The 14,365-nt window shown below is 44.9% G+C and overlaps 1 protein-coding gene across 3 annotated transcripts in view; it reads left to right on the top strand.

The window, feature by feature from the left end:
• The window catches only part of LOC138447912 (pleckstrin homology domain-containing family G member 4B-like), a 1,180,303-nt gene that overhangs the window by 661,528 nt on the left and 504,410 nt on the right, over positions 1–14,365 (top strand). The gene's annotated exons all lie outside the window — the stretch shown is intronic.

Raw genomic sequence — 14,365 nt, 5'->3', positions numbered from 1 at the left:
CTTCCACCAAACTCAAACTCAAACACGTGTGGAGAGGAGGAGGGGCGGGGGGAGCCCTGCTGCGACTGGCAAAGCAAACTGAATGGCTTTTCTTAAGTGGTCATTTAGGCTTTTAGCCCCCCCACTGGCTACTGGTGAACATTTGCCATTTTGATAACCTGCATGCCACAGATCAATGGAGTCTGATGGTAGTATACGCTTGTGCGCATACACACGAACACGCACTCTCTCTTTATGTTACAGCCTTTAGTTTACTTGCGGGCCAATTGGTGTTCAGTAATCACGGACATGTTACACCTTGGTATGGCAGCAGGGAATACCCACAGAGATGAGTAAATTTCGCAGTGTGACTTATTATATGTAAATTCAATGATGGAACCAGGGAAATCCCCCATTGTCATATGTTTAGAAAACTTTATCCATTATAAATATATAAACCTCAAAGCCGCCAACCCAAAATAAACCCTTTTCCTTCTTGGCACTGTATTTATTCTTCCTATTGCTAACCTATTGAATTGGTGTCAGGCACATGTGGTTTATGGAATGGCATTTAAAAATTGCTCCAACTGAAACTACTTGGCAGACGGCACATCCAACACTGCAAGACCAAGACTGCAAGACCAAGACTGCACAGCACTTGCTTACTGCAGCCTTTCCAAATCAGATTGAAAAGCACACTTAACGGTATGAACGGTATACCGGTATAAACAATGTGACGGTTATTATTGTTCAATTAAGTGGTTCACGGTATCTTTAACGGTATACCGTAATACCGTTACATCCCTAATATCAAGGTAGTTCACTTCTTCCCTGCTATAATTCTCAGTAAACTTGAGATGCTGGTCTTGTTCATTTATCCATTCAAAAAACAAAAGGGCTTCCTTCTCTTCCCCTTTCCAGACCAGTAAAATGTCATCTGTATATCTTTTCCATAGTTGTATGTTCTTTTTAAAGGGATTGGTATCCATGTAGATGACATTTTTCTCAAATGCCTCCATATAAAGATTAGCAATACTTGGGGCTAAAGTCGCCCCCATCGCTGTCCCATGTATCTGCTTAAAGGAACGCCCATTAAAGGGGAAATAGTTTTCAGTGAGCGCTACTTCCGCACACCACAAAATAAATAAAGCAGGGGTTTTGGTGTTCCTATTCTCAGTAAATAGTCTTTCCTCTAATACTGCTAGTGACGATCTTTGTGGTATATTAGTATACAGAGATACCACATCGAGGCATATCAAGATCTATTCAGCTGGATTAAATAATCTACCCTCTACTTATTTTATTATTTGGGTGGTATCTTTGACAAACAAGGACATACCTCTCACCATCGGTTGTAGAAAAAAATCTGCTCATTTTGATAAAGGCTCCAAAACTGAATCACATCCGAAACATGGGATGCACAACACATTAAAGGATAATTTCTGACTAGGGGTGTACCAAGTAGCATATTTAGTATAGTTCATCAAGCGTTTGGCCAAAGCCGAATAGTTGTTTTATTCAATTGTTTTAAAAAAAAAAATTAAAGCACTAATTTAAATGTTCCCTTAATATATGTATTTCTCTTTTTTTAACATCTCATCCTTATTTAATGCATAAAACAGATTAACAATAAGGCAGGGACCATATGTACAGTAGGATGTTGCCTTTGCAAAACCAGTGCTCCACAAAGTGGGAGGCTTCACAAAAATGTGCTAGAGTGCAATGAACAAAAAGGATACTGCAATTTTCAATTGCCATTCCAAATCGCACACAGTGCAATCTCTTGCGTGTTGCAAAATAGCTTACCTGGAAAGTGAATTGCATACCTTCCAGCTAACACAGAAATGTGTAAATGGTACAAGTCGAGGGTACATGTGATGTAAGTGGACTCCATTTCTCTATTTATTTAACACAGGTCTCTGTCCCCATATTGAACATGGGAGTGGATCTCCCATAGAGGGAGATAGGACTGGAAGATGGGTAATCACACTGAATTTGCCCAATTCTTTCAAGCTCTAAGAAAGAACATGCCCATTGGGCAGTCACTCAATTACACCAAATCTCAGTCCATGTACACTTAGCTCATCTCCTTCTCACACCAGAGGATGCAAGACTCTATGGCCTTTTCTATGTCTCTCACTCTTCAACCTGCCACGCTACAAGACCAGCAGATGATCACTATCACCCTGTACCCTCACACGCTTCATGTTGAGACAGACTGGTCTATAATTTTATTTGAGAGATTTCCAAATCGGCATGTTCTACCAAGAGGCCAACATGGCTTGGGAAATTCTGACCACATTGTGCACTTACTTACTCAACGTCAGCCTTCATTGATGAAGAACAGACTGCCTGCCTGTTGGGAAGTCTTCAGATTTCTAAACATCCCCCCTTCCTACCAATTTCAGCAACAGGCTCTGTTGCTGAAATTGGTAGCTCTTTGACTATATCCCATACAAACAGAGTCCTTACACCTGTCAGTCTAGATTCCCTCTCCCAGGGGACATGGAGAGATTTCCCAAAATGAAGTTCTACAAATTACTGTTAGGCAGGGGCATGTCAATCTGCCTAACATATAACTGACTAACTCAGGTCTACCTGTCTCAGGTCTACTTGTCTCCACTATCGATTGTGAATTCAAGTTCCTCCACAAGCATTTCCAATAGGAACAAATCATGTTCACCTCTCATCTCCAATGCACAAACAAATGCACCGTAGTCTAGTCTTATATTTAATCAGGAATGCTTTCAGACAACATTTAATGCCATTACTTTTTGCAATCCACACTCCCTATTGTTGTTACATTGCATAAAATGATCAGACAAAGTTTTCGGCCAAAACCAAAATCCGAATACTTACTTGAAGCTGAGGTTCATTGCACCCCTATTTCTGAACCAGTTAAACATTTTTTATTAAGTGTGACGCCTGCAGTATGCATTGCTGCTGTCACACATTTGCATTTCTGTCCCCTAGAGATACGAATGCTTTCTTTTACATTTGACAATACAGGATCATTTAATGCCCTATTGGCCTATCACTGTGGAATGCGCTCCCAGCGCTCATGTGGGTGCTGTGAGAAACCAAAGGGTGCCTCACTTGCTAGTCCCTGGGGATCTCTCTCTCTCTCTCTCTCAGGTGGCCAGGGAACAGTCATGGCCTTTGGATCCAGACCCTGGGGTGGACCAGTGCGGGAGGATCACCTGGATGGGGGATCTTCAGGGAGTGGGGGTGAGGCAACCGATGTTGATATGCTCTATTCCCCCCTTCCCGTGCCCATACCCATCCTATTTTATAGTATTCTCCAACGTCCCAACCCCCATCGCCTTTTCCATACAAACACTGGCCCGAGGAAGAGGGTGACTGAGAGTAAAGAGGCTAGCACTTACATATCTCATTGGACATGTCCCATTAATCGGGTCAGGCAAAGCCAGGCACTTGACGTTAATCACATACATCTGACACCCATTAGCTCCCCCAACACGGATAAAAGGCGGAACCTAGATACACATTCAGACCAAGGTGAAGCACGTGAAGAAGCAGAACTTCTGGGGCAAAGGCGAACCTACTGGAGCAGGACGACCAATCAAGGGACCAGAGCAAAGGTTAGGGAAACCCTTAAGCTCCCTGCAGGAGATTGTTGCCTCAGGGAAACCGCGAAAAAGACTCTGAGAAAACCAAATCCCAGACAAGAAGATGCTTGCCTTGTGTTTCAAGGACCGGGCCCGACAGAGGGAGACATACGTGAACTATTGACGCCTTGATAAGTCCAAGCCCGACAGAGGGAGACCTACGTGAGCTTTTGTTTGAACTGTGAAAGAACTTTTGGAAAGCTGGAATAAGTGACTTTAACGTGGAAGGCCAAGCGGGCCTCGACCCACGTTTTGAACTGCCTTTATTTTGATAACCTGACCCAGAGTTTTTCATCCTGTTTACGGGGACTGCCTTACTCCGTGCTGTCCAACGTGGGGAGGAGAGCTGACTCAGGCACCTTGATCCTTTGTTATAACACTGACTTTCCTTTGTATACACATTTCCCTTTACACACTTTTTGTATAAGAGATAGGGCAGGTGTTAGTTTGTTAGTTTAGGCCATTTTGATTTGACATAGACTGACTAGGACTGTGATTTCTTTATTATTTGATGCTAGAGGCTACTCCCATCATAGCTATAAGGCAAGGTAGGAGTTTTTCCAAACGCCAAGAATCTAACAAAGGTTTTGAAACTTGTAACTCTTGTGAGTGCAACTATGGAATGAAACTGGGCTGCCCAGAGCATGTTGCTCTTCAGCACGGCCATAAAGAAATGTGCAGTTCACCTCTGTGAATAAGCTGACCTGTTCATTTCTGATAGTGGCGTAAGTTAAACAAAAAGGTGCATCCTCTGTGCTTTTTTTACTTGAGCCACTTTGAGAATCTGGCACCAGGCTTGTTGGGGTGAGAGATTGCACTTATTTTCACTTAAAAAGACAGAAGAAAGATGGTCAAACTTATTTTTTCTTCATTAGATAATACATGAATATAAGTAAAATGAAAAGAGCAAACGTTTATTTAGTGACCATGCAATATTACAAAGTGTCTTTTCCATCGAAAGAAACATGCCAAAAGCTAATTCCATTAACAGACAAAGTGTGTACATTCAATATGTGTTGCTAACAGAAAAATGTAATGTTTTTGTTTGGACTAAATTAAAAATGTATAATGAATAAAAACATACCTAGTTAAATGTGGACACAGCAATCTAAACTATATGGTGTCAGTCACTCCGAACCCCTCTCCTATGCCCCCTCCTTTATCATTCACACAGATAGTTGGGTACAAATGCCAGGGCAGCAGATGGATAGCCTGTTTTTAAAGGCTGCGAAAGACATGCTGACTTAACCTATGACACTTGTAAGCATTTAAAAAGGAACCTCCACCTCCTCCACCATCAGTTCCCCAAGCTAGCGATCTGCCTACAAGGGGCACTGCTTAGATATGGAGGGGAGGCACACCTTAAGGTGTCAGCCCACATAGGAATGTGGGGAGATATGTTCCCCTGAACCCCCGGCTCCTACACCCATGCATACAAGTAATCTACATAAAAACATTTGCATCACAAAATTATATTGCCTGTACTGTAGATTGCTATTGACTTGTTTTACTTACCATATGAACGCAATGTATTCCCCACTTCGGGATACGTTTTTAGTACATGCATTTTTTGCACAGCTGACAAGTGTACTGGTACATCACAAAGGGTGAAGGGGATGCTTTTGCACCGCCAGAGTTTCTGGAAATCCCACTTAGTCAACCATCCTCCTTGACTTCTCGTGTGGTTGTTTTCCTAGTTTGGGGAGGGGGGGTGTTGCTGTGTTCCGTCCTGGGAGGACTTTTAATACATTGTTTTTCAGTGTGGTGTGTCAGATTTGGATACTCATTGATTGATTCTGCCTGTCTCCCTTCTGTGGTATATAGGGTTTTTGTTTATTTAGGTAGTGATCATTTAGGCTCTATGAACCATTGCCGAATTTTTAAATTTTTATTTGCAGACTGGCATTTTTATCGAATTGATCTTCCACCGAATTAGCCTTTTTTTACCAGAAACAGCTGGGGTGACCTCCCAGACCCCACCGCAAGTCCCCCTTACATCCTCACCCACCCTTACTATATGCCTTACCCAAACTTACCATCTGTAAGTTTGTGCTAAAAAATAAATGCTAACAAATTTGGCAAAAAAAGTGATGTAATTGCCATTTGCCAAAATTGGGTAATGCCGTATTTTACATCTGTAATTTAGTGTGTAGAAACTGAAAGATTACTACTAAGTGTGAAGGAAAAACGTTATTACTATAATTTTCCCAAAGTTGACAAATGTGCTGTGGCTTTGTCTACTTTTGATTGTCGGCTGTGCGCGAATGAACTGGGGCTTTATTTGGCTGTCTTTGGGGTTGGGGCTGTGCCATGGCATGCTGTATCTTTATACTCGTTGGTACATCTGTAACTGTCTATACTGGGGCTTTGTTTCTTTCCACCCCTTGTTATGGCTCTCTTCAGCTTTAGCTGGGGCCTAGCTAGATCTCCACCCCTGGCTATGACTGTTTCTGGCTGTTCTGGGGATTTCTTCATCTCTCCACCTATGGCTATGGCTATGGCTGCTTCTACACTGCTCCTTATGGCTGTTTCTGCCTGTGCTGGGGCTTCCTTTATCACTAACACCAACTATGCGCTGCTTCCTTTACCTCTACTCTCGGCTACTAAAACTCGGGACATCCTGTCCACCCTCTCTTCCTCTACCCCCTCTTCCTCCTCCTCTACCACTCCTGGCCCGTTTCAGGCCATCTCTCCTCCTCCTTTCTCCTGTTCACCCATGACGATGTTTCTAGACAAGTCTGATCTATGAAAGTCTCGTCAAATCAGGTTCTCCCCTGCTCATCCAGAACCATCAAGGACCACATCGACACCCTTGCCTCCATACCCACCAGTCTGGCTTCAGAGCTGCCAGAAGCATGGAAACTGCACTCCTGAACGCCCGTGAAGACTTGCTCTCCAATCTTTACTCTAGTCTCCCTTCTGTCCACATTCTCCTCGATCTATGCTTTGCTTTTGACACAGTCAACCATGCCATCCTGCTCAGTCGCCTATGTGACAACCTTGGTATTAGTTATCAGGCCCTGGCCAGGTTGACCTCTTTTCTCACTGACCGAACCCCTCAGGTCCAACTGGGGTCTTTCCTCTCTCCTATCTCTCTCGCTACTTCCTCTAACCTCTCTTCCTGGCTCTTCAACCACTACCTGGCACCTCTTGCCCACTGCATCACTACTTTCTGCTCCAATTTTCAATGTTCTGCGGATGACACTCAGCTCTATCAGGCTCCCCTCAGCCACCTCCGCTTCTTCTCTCATACCAGAGTGTCTGGCCGCAATTCAGGAATGGTGTGCCGCCAATGATCTCTGCCTTAATGCCAGTAAGACTGAGATCCTCCTCATTGGGACACCCGTTCCCTCCTTCCTCTCTCTCTCTCTCTGGCTGCCCACTCTGGGCCCTCTTCTTGCTCCTTCCTGTGAGGTTTAAGAACCTTGGTGTCATCTTCAACTCCACCCTCCTTCTCTCCTCCCATCTCTGACATCTCTAAGAAGTCAAACTATCAGCTGCACCCCCTGAGAGGTATTATTTCTTTTCTCAGTTTTCCCCAGAAGCTCACTGTCTCAGAGCTTTGGTCCTCTCTAAGCTGGACTATTGCAACAGCCTTTTTCTAAATCTTCTTGCCTCTACTCTTCAACATTTGCACCTTACCCAGAACAGGACTGCAAGACTTGTCATTGGCCTCAAGCCCAGGGAATCATATCTCTCCAGCTCTGAAATCGCTTCACTGGCTCACTGTGGCTGCACAAGGCTTACTGGGGGCTGGGTCCGCTCTACCTTCAACTTTCTCTTCCAAACCATCTTCCTTCTCGAGCTCTCGACTCATCCACCTCCAACTCTGAGGTTGAGACACTTCTCCAAGCAGAGAGTTGGGGCAGATCTCTCTCCTTTGGCTGGGGCCTCCCCCTGGAACAGCTTCCCTGCCTCTCTCAGACTTGAGCAGAACCACCTGTGGTTCCGGAAGCAACTCAAGACCTTTCTTTTCGCGTCTGCTGTCTCTCTTCCTCTCCCCTGCCGATGCACCTGACCGCTGCGGCTGGTCACCTGTTCATCCTCTGGACTCGACCCAGGCTCCTGCATGTCCAGTTGCCCTTGCACTGCCTCCGGGCTCCCCAGCACTTAAGGGTCTGTATCTGCAACCCTACAGTCCCTTCTCTCTGCACTTATGAGCCACCCGCTGGCTGCACTTGTGTGTTAACTGCACTTCCCTCTTCCCCTCGCCCAGCACTTTTCCTTTTACCTCTTCCCCGCACTTGCGCAAACTGAGTGACACAAGGCCTAGTAAGATCGGTATTTTGTCTTCCCATTGTTTCCCCCTCATTGTCTTGTCACGTCTAGAAACACTTGTGTACAGGCGCATTATAAATGTCATATATCATATTTTATGGCTGCTTCTGCCTGTGCCGGTGCTTCCTTTGTCACCGACACCACTCTGCTTCCTTTACCTCACTGCTCCTTATGGCTGTTTCTGCCTGTTCTGGTGCTTCCTTTGTCACCGACACCACTCTGCTTCCTTTACCTCACCGCTCCTTATGGCTGTTTCTGCCTGTTCTGGTGCTTCCTTTGTCACCGACACCACTCTGCTTCCTTTACCTCACCGCTCCTTATGGCTGTTTCTGCCTGTTCTGGTGCTTCTTTTATCACAGACATCGCTCTGCTTCCTTTACCTCACCGCTCCTTATGGCTGTTTCTGCCTGTTCTGGTGCTTCTTTTATCACAGACATCGCTCTGCTTCCTTTACCTCACTGCTCCTTATAGCTATTTCTGCCTCTGATGGGGCTTCCTCTATCACCGTGTGTGCTCTGCTTCCTTTACCTCTCTGCTCCTTATGGCTGTTTCTGCCTGTGCTAGGGCTTCCTTTATCACTGATACCGGTCTGCTTCCTTTACCTCACTGCTCCATATTGCTATTTCTGCCTGTGCTGGGGCTTCCTTTATCACCAACACCACTCTGCTTCCTTTACCTCACTGCTCCTTATGGCTGTTTCTGCCTGTTCTGGTGCTTCCTTTGTCACCGACACCACTCTGCTTCCTTTACCTCACCGCTCCTTATGGCTGTTTCTGCCTGTTCTGGTGCTTCTTTTATCACAGACATCGCTCTGCTTCCTTTACCTCACCGCTCCTTATGGCTGTTTCTGCCTGTTCTGGTGCTTCTTTTATCACAGACATCGCTCTGCTTCCTTTACCTCACTGCTCCTTATAGCTATTTCTGCCTCTGATGGGGCTTCCTCTATCACCGTGTGTGCTCTGCTTCCTTTACCTCTCTGCTCCTTATGGCTGTTTCTGCCTGTGCTAGGGCTTCCTTTATCACTGATACCGGTCTGCTTCCTTTACCTCACTGCTCCATATTGCTATTTCTGCCTGTGCTGGGGCTTCCTTTATCACCAACACCACTCTGCTTCCTTTACCTCACCGCTCCTTATGGCTGTATCTGCCTGTGCTGGGGCTTCCTTTATCACACACATCACTCTGCCTCCTTTATCTCTTTGCTCCTTATGGTTGTTTTCGGCTTTGCTTGGGTTCCTTTATTCTTTCCGCGTATGTCTGCCTCCGACTGTGCTGTGATCTCGTATAGCTTTTTGGAGGTATCGACCGTTTTACCTTTTTGCTGCTGCTCTCTTGGGTATTAGTTCTTTGAGTTAATGTAGGTCAGGGGTTACTCGCTACTCGGCACAGCTGACACTCGAGACATTGTTCCTGATCTTTGTTTAACAAGCTCGGGGGAAGGCTTGAATCCGTTCCCTGCACCTGCCGAGTCATGATTTCATTGTCAATAGCATGTGATGCATTCTGACATGTACACACCTGCCCTGCATGCACACTTCAGTGAATAGAAATTGATTAAAGATACCCTAAAGATGTATGAGAGGCAAAGCATTTAAAATTAATTAAATCATTAGATACAGCTCTAAGCTTCCGTGCTGTGTCCGTCTTTCACCCACTGGCTGTGGCAAAGTTGCTTTGCTATCACGAGCGTTGCTGGCTCATCATTGTACTGCCCTAAGGGTTGTATTACAAAGCCTTTTGTAAAGTTATCCCCTCAAATCGTTTACGACAGAGTCCATCCTCATTCCGACTCTCTGGGTATCACTCATTATCAATGTCCATATATACATTTATTGATGACAGGGATTGACAACTATTATGCATAGTGAATGTTACTAACAATAATAATATAATAATGGCGTTTTATATAATACTGCATACTGGACATTCTAAATTCAGAGCGCTTGGTTTAGTGCACTCTGCAGCTTGGAGTTTTAACCAATTCTATTTGCCCTATGTTTTATACATGTCCCATTTCTCACATTTGCCCAAAAAGGTACTCGTACTACTAGTCAGTTTGCTGTAAGAAGCCATTATCTTTCATGAATGTATGCCACACTGCTTCCTTAAGTCGCTAAACAGGTACAGTACTGGGGATCATACAATTACTGCACCGTTTTTATTGCGAGCATTGAAAATGTCGACTTTTTTTATTACAACTACCATATATATGTGGGGGGCTGGGTACAGTATATAATGAATGTAGGGGGGAATAGGAAGGGTTGATGGGGGGGGGGGGGCTCCCCACGCATATATACATGGGTGAAAAGAGTTGAAATAAAAAAAAGTTGGCATTATCAGTCGTTGGAGTAAAAACGCTGCAGTGATCGCATAGATCCCAGTACTGGCACAAACAGTGCAAACTAGTCACTTAGTAAAGACAAAACAACGCATAAAGGAAATGTACATTAGAGTATCAGAGCAATTGGTCAATTAGCTAGGTTCCTCTTAGGTGGTATGGGTACTCGCTTAGACTTTTCTGTTCCCTCTCTGTCCTGATTTTACTTCCTTCTGCACAGTCTTCAATTGCTCATGGTGCAGGCACAAAACGACCTCACTATTTGCACAGCTCGGGGAGGTAGGGGATTCGGGTACCAGAGACCCTACTGTCTGGTCCTGACAGGGACGGTACAAAACCTTGAGCATATACATTCACTCGCCATGTACACCATCTGTCTATTTCTCTTTTGATTTTTTAGTTAGCCAAGTATTGCCCTATAGCGTTGCCTTTTTTTAGGAAAGTCTGCGTCATGCCCTGCTACAAAACAACACCCACAGACCCTCTGAGTGGCTATGCAAAAGCACTATTTATGTTCATCCTCATCGCGACTAATCCTTTGCAGTTTTGAAACGGGCCTCTCAAGTAAGTGTGCTGGAGATTTTCACCCTGTGCTCCAACCGGGGGATACGGGTCTGAGTCGCATTGCCAGAATAGTCAGAGAAGCCAGGTTCACACTTCAGTTTGGGTCTGTAGCAAAGACCAGGACAGCACTATTTGTCTTGCCAAGACAAAGACAGACAGCCATCCTACACAGCACTCCAACAACCTGACTCACCCTACAGACCTCTGCTCTTATAGGTCAACGCAAGGTGACTCATATGAAACGTACCAGGAACCTTTTTTGATTTGTATTCGCACACGGTTAAGGGCGCTCAGCCAATCAAGTGGCTGGAAATGCAGGTGAGAACACAGTGTACCACCAGCATTTTCGAGCCATCCAAGAACCTTCCCTGGGTGGTGCCAGCGTGATTGTGGGGAGGCAACAGGGAGCTTCTACCTGTTGCCTCCACATGCCCCCATCTTCCCCTACACCCTCTGAGACATCCTGCACCCTTTCCCCACCACCATCCCTGCCCACTTATCTGCTGGATCAGGGCTTTGTGCTCTGGCACCAGCAATCTGTCCCGCCCGTGGCAGCAATACACACGGCACCCATCTCCTGGAAAAAGAAAATCTGTGCACACCCCGGATGAACCCTCGGCTGCGGATAGCAATCATCTCCGCTCAGGGGGACTTATCGGGCCATCTACCTAGGCTGAGACTGGCAGGCCCCTTCGCCGGGGTGATTGCTATAATCTTAGTCCTACACATTGGGATGAAGGTCTCCCACCCCATTGATTACCTCTAAACCTTCATAAAATAATCCATTGTTGGCACAGGTGATGGTGGAACAGATCAGATGATGGTTAACTGTGCATGCTCCCACTGATGTCCTTATTGAACCTGCTTCTCATGAACCATCCTTCTATTCCCTCACACAGTACCTTTTGTGCAGTTTGATTTGTACTACTTCCTTGCACCACATGCTCACAAGATTCCTTGGCAAGAATACATGTCAGCAGCAGTTTTTCAATCCCAGTCCGTGCATGTCAAATAGAACAATGCAAAAAGAAATAAGCATTGCCAAAGCCAACAATCAGTCGGTATAAAGTACGATTGAGTGAGTCCTATTGAAGGGAAAGACTGTTAGTTAGTAAATTGATAATACAACATCTCGCCAGCAAGAAACGTATTTTGACCTTTAGACACATCAATGGTCAGAATAAAACACTTTTTCATGCACACTGTCAAAGAGAGCCACAAGGCTATGTTCTGGTGGTGAGGGGGTGAAGGGGTGAAGGGGTCAGGTGGGAAAGAGATGGGAGTGGCGATAGCTGGGGTTTTCGGAGAAAGTGAGAAAGATTGCTTCAGTCTTCTAAGGCTTTAGCATTAGGCAACAGAGGCCACACCGTTGTAAATGGTGGTTAGGCAGTAGGTTATGCATTTGGAGATTGCAGGGGTGAACAGGACAAGGAAAAGAAGATCTGAGGATTGTCAGCAGGGAGGTGATAGTTGAAACTAAGAGTTTGCCATTTGTGGAGGTGTATGAGTGAAGACGAGTGGGCCAGGAACGTGTCGGGATGAGGTGATTGAAACCCATGAGGTGGAGAAGCTGTCAGACAGATAGGTGGACATCCAGTCAACTGCAGTATCCAGTAAGGCAATGCGGGAAAGAGTTTGAAAGGAGGGAGGGATTAACCACAGTGTCAAAGCTAGTGGAAAGGTCGAAGGATGAGAATGGAGGAGAGTGCAGGGACGTCATTTAGGGGGTGCCAGGGGTTGCTCCTGCGACCCCTGAGATCTCCCTTGCTACCCCCGTGGTCGCCCTGCTACCCCTAATTTTTTTTTTTTAAAAGAACATTTTTGTTTTTGTTTTTTTTTTTTAGAGAGAAGTTCCTGGGCTGGGGCCAGCACCATGTGGCTCTTTGTTTCTGGAGTGGCTGGCATTCTTGTTCAGGCCTCATAAAATAAAAACAAGGGGTTCCACAAGTGTACCATTTTGAGCCATAACCATAAATAAAGAATAGGAATAACAAATAATTTGTCTTTCTGGAATTCTAGGCTCAATAAATGTTTATTTCAGGCACACTCCAGGGGGTGAGTCACTGATTTAGTCTGTTCTTAAACACCTCAAATTCACAATGCAGACAAAAACTTCCAAAAAGCATTTTGAGTAGAATAAGAATCAATTTCAGACTATGTTTTGTGCTTTTTGCAAATTGCAGTTATAGCATGTTTTTTTCTGCTTTTGTCTCTGTTATGACATCACAAGACATTCCATCTCGGTGTCCTAAAAGCTTATGTACAGTGTACTATGTTTGACCATAGCACATAAAGTGGCCCTTGATTTCATTGTTCCTTGTTGTAATGTGTCTGCGTGGCATGCTGTACGGGATGTTTGATTGCAGGTATGAGGTAACGAGTGCCCAGAGTATGAGATGCCGTGAGAGGCCAACCTCTTATGCCTGAAAAGTAGATCCCCGCAGGCTTGATATGTGGCCAACTTTGCACCAGACCTGCAGATGAACTGGCCTGCTGTTAAATCTGTTACCAGTTTAATGGTATCCACTACAGAGTGTAATTTTGTATCCTTCTGAGGTTGATAAATGAGTACCTACACAGGTTGTGTGATATTGTATGTATATCTGTTCTATGTAAAGTGTAAGTAAGCATAAGTGCTATATAATAACACATCGTTATCATTTGGCCTTGGACGTCTACTTGAATTCACAGTTGTAACATGGGCCTATACACACTGATATTAACGATACATATGGTGATCCATTCTTGTATGAAATGTATATCACATTACAGTGTTATCGTAACCATATTTTTCGTATTGTACTTAGGAAAAATGCTATGTGATGCCACTTATTGTTTTGTCAAAGGGTGAACGGTCGTGTTCCATCACTTCCTGTGATGTCACTTCGGGGGGGGTCAAAAGACATCACTTCTTGTGATGTCATCAGAGGTCAAGGCTTATGTGGTATCACTTCCGCTACCCCTGGCATTTCGGTGAAATTACGTCCCTGGGAGAGTGTGGTGGATAGTGGTAAGATAATTGGTAAGATGGAAGAGAGAAGTCTCGGTGGAGTCTTTGTATTGGAATCCAGATTGGAAGGGGTCATTAAGTGAGTGTACCTCAAGGTACTTAACTGTTTAGTCGAAGACAAACTTGATGAGGTGTTTAGAGTGGTACAGAAGGATAGAGACATCGCTGTAGAATTGAGGAGTTGTTGTAGTCAGCACTTGGTTTCTTAGGACTGTGGTTGTTATGTAACACACCAGTAATTTCCCAGTTCAGAAAGTTAGGTTGAAGAAGAGAACGAACACAAAAGGCAAAGATGAAAAGATGCAAGGGGCAGAAGGGAAAAGCCACATCCTCCAAGAACCGTACCTGCTTGGCCACTTGGCAAGCTGGGCGATTAAAAGATCCCTGTTAGATGCTGTCGGACAATGGCAGAAGTAACTACAAGCAGGCTGGCAAATCATGGTAATGTGTACACTCCGCTAGCATAGGGAAGTGAACCCATGAGATACCCATCCTTACATGTCTGAACACTTAGAGGATAGTAAAACTTGACATATCTAGAGTTGCGCTCTTGTGCTCAGTTTGCCAA

This window comes from Ambystoma mexicanum, chromosome 1p (assembly GCF_040938575.1).
Source record: "Ambystoma mexicanum isolate Mex_15411 chromosome 1p, UKY_AmexF1_1, whole genome shotgun sequence".
Taxonomy (NCBI): Eukaryota; Metazoa; Chordata; class Amphibia; order Caudata; family Ambystomatidae; genus Ambystoma; species Ambystoma mexicanum.
This window is presented reverse-complemented; position numbering and strand designations above follow the sequence as displayed.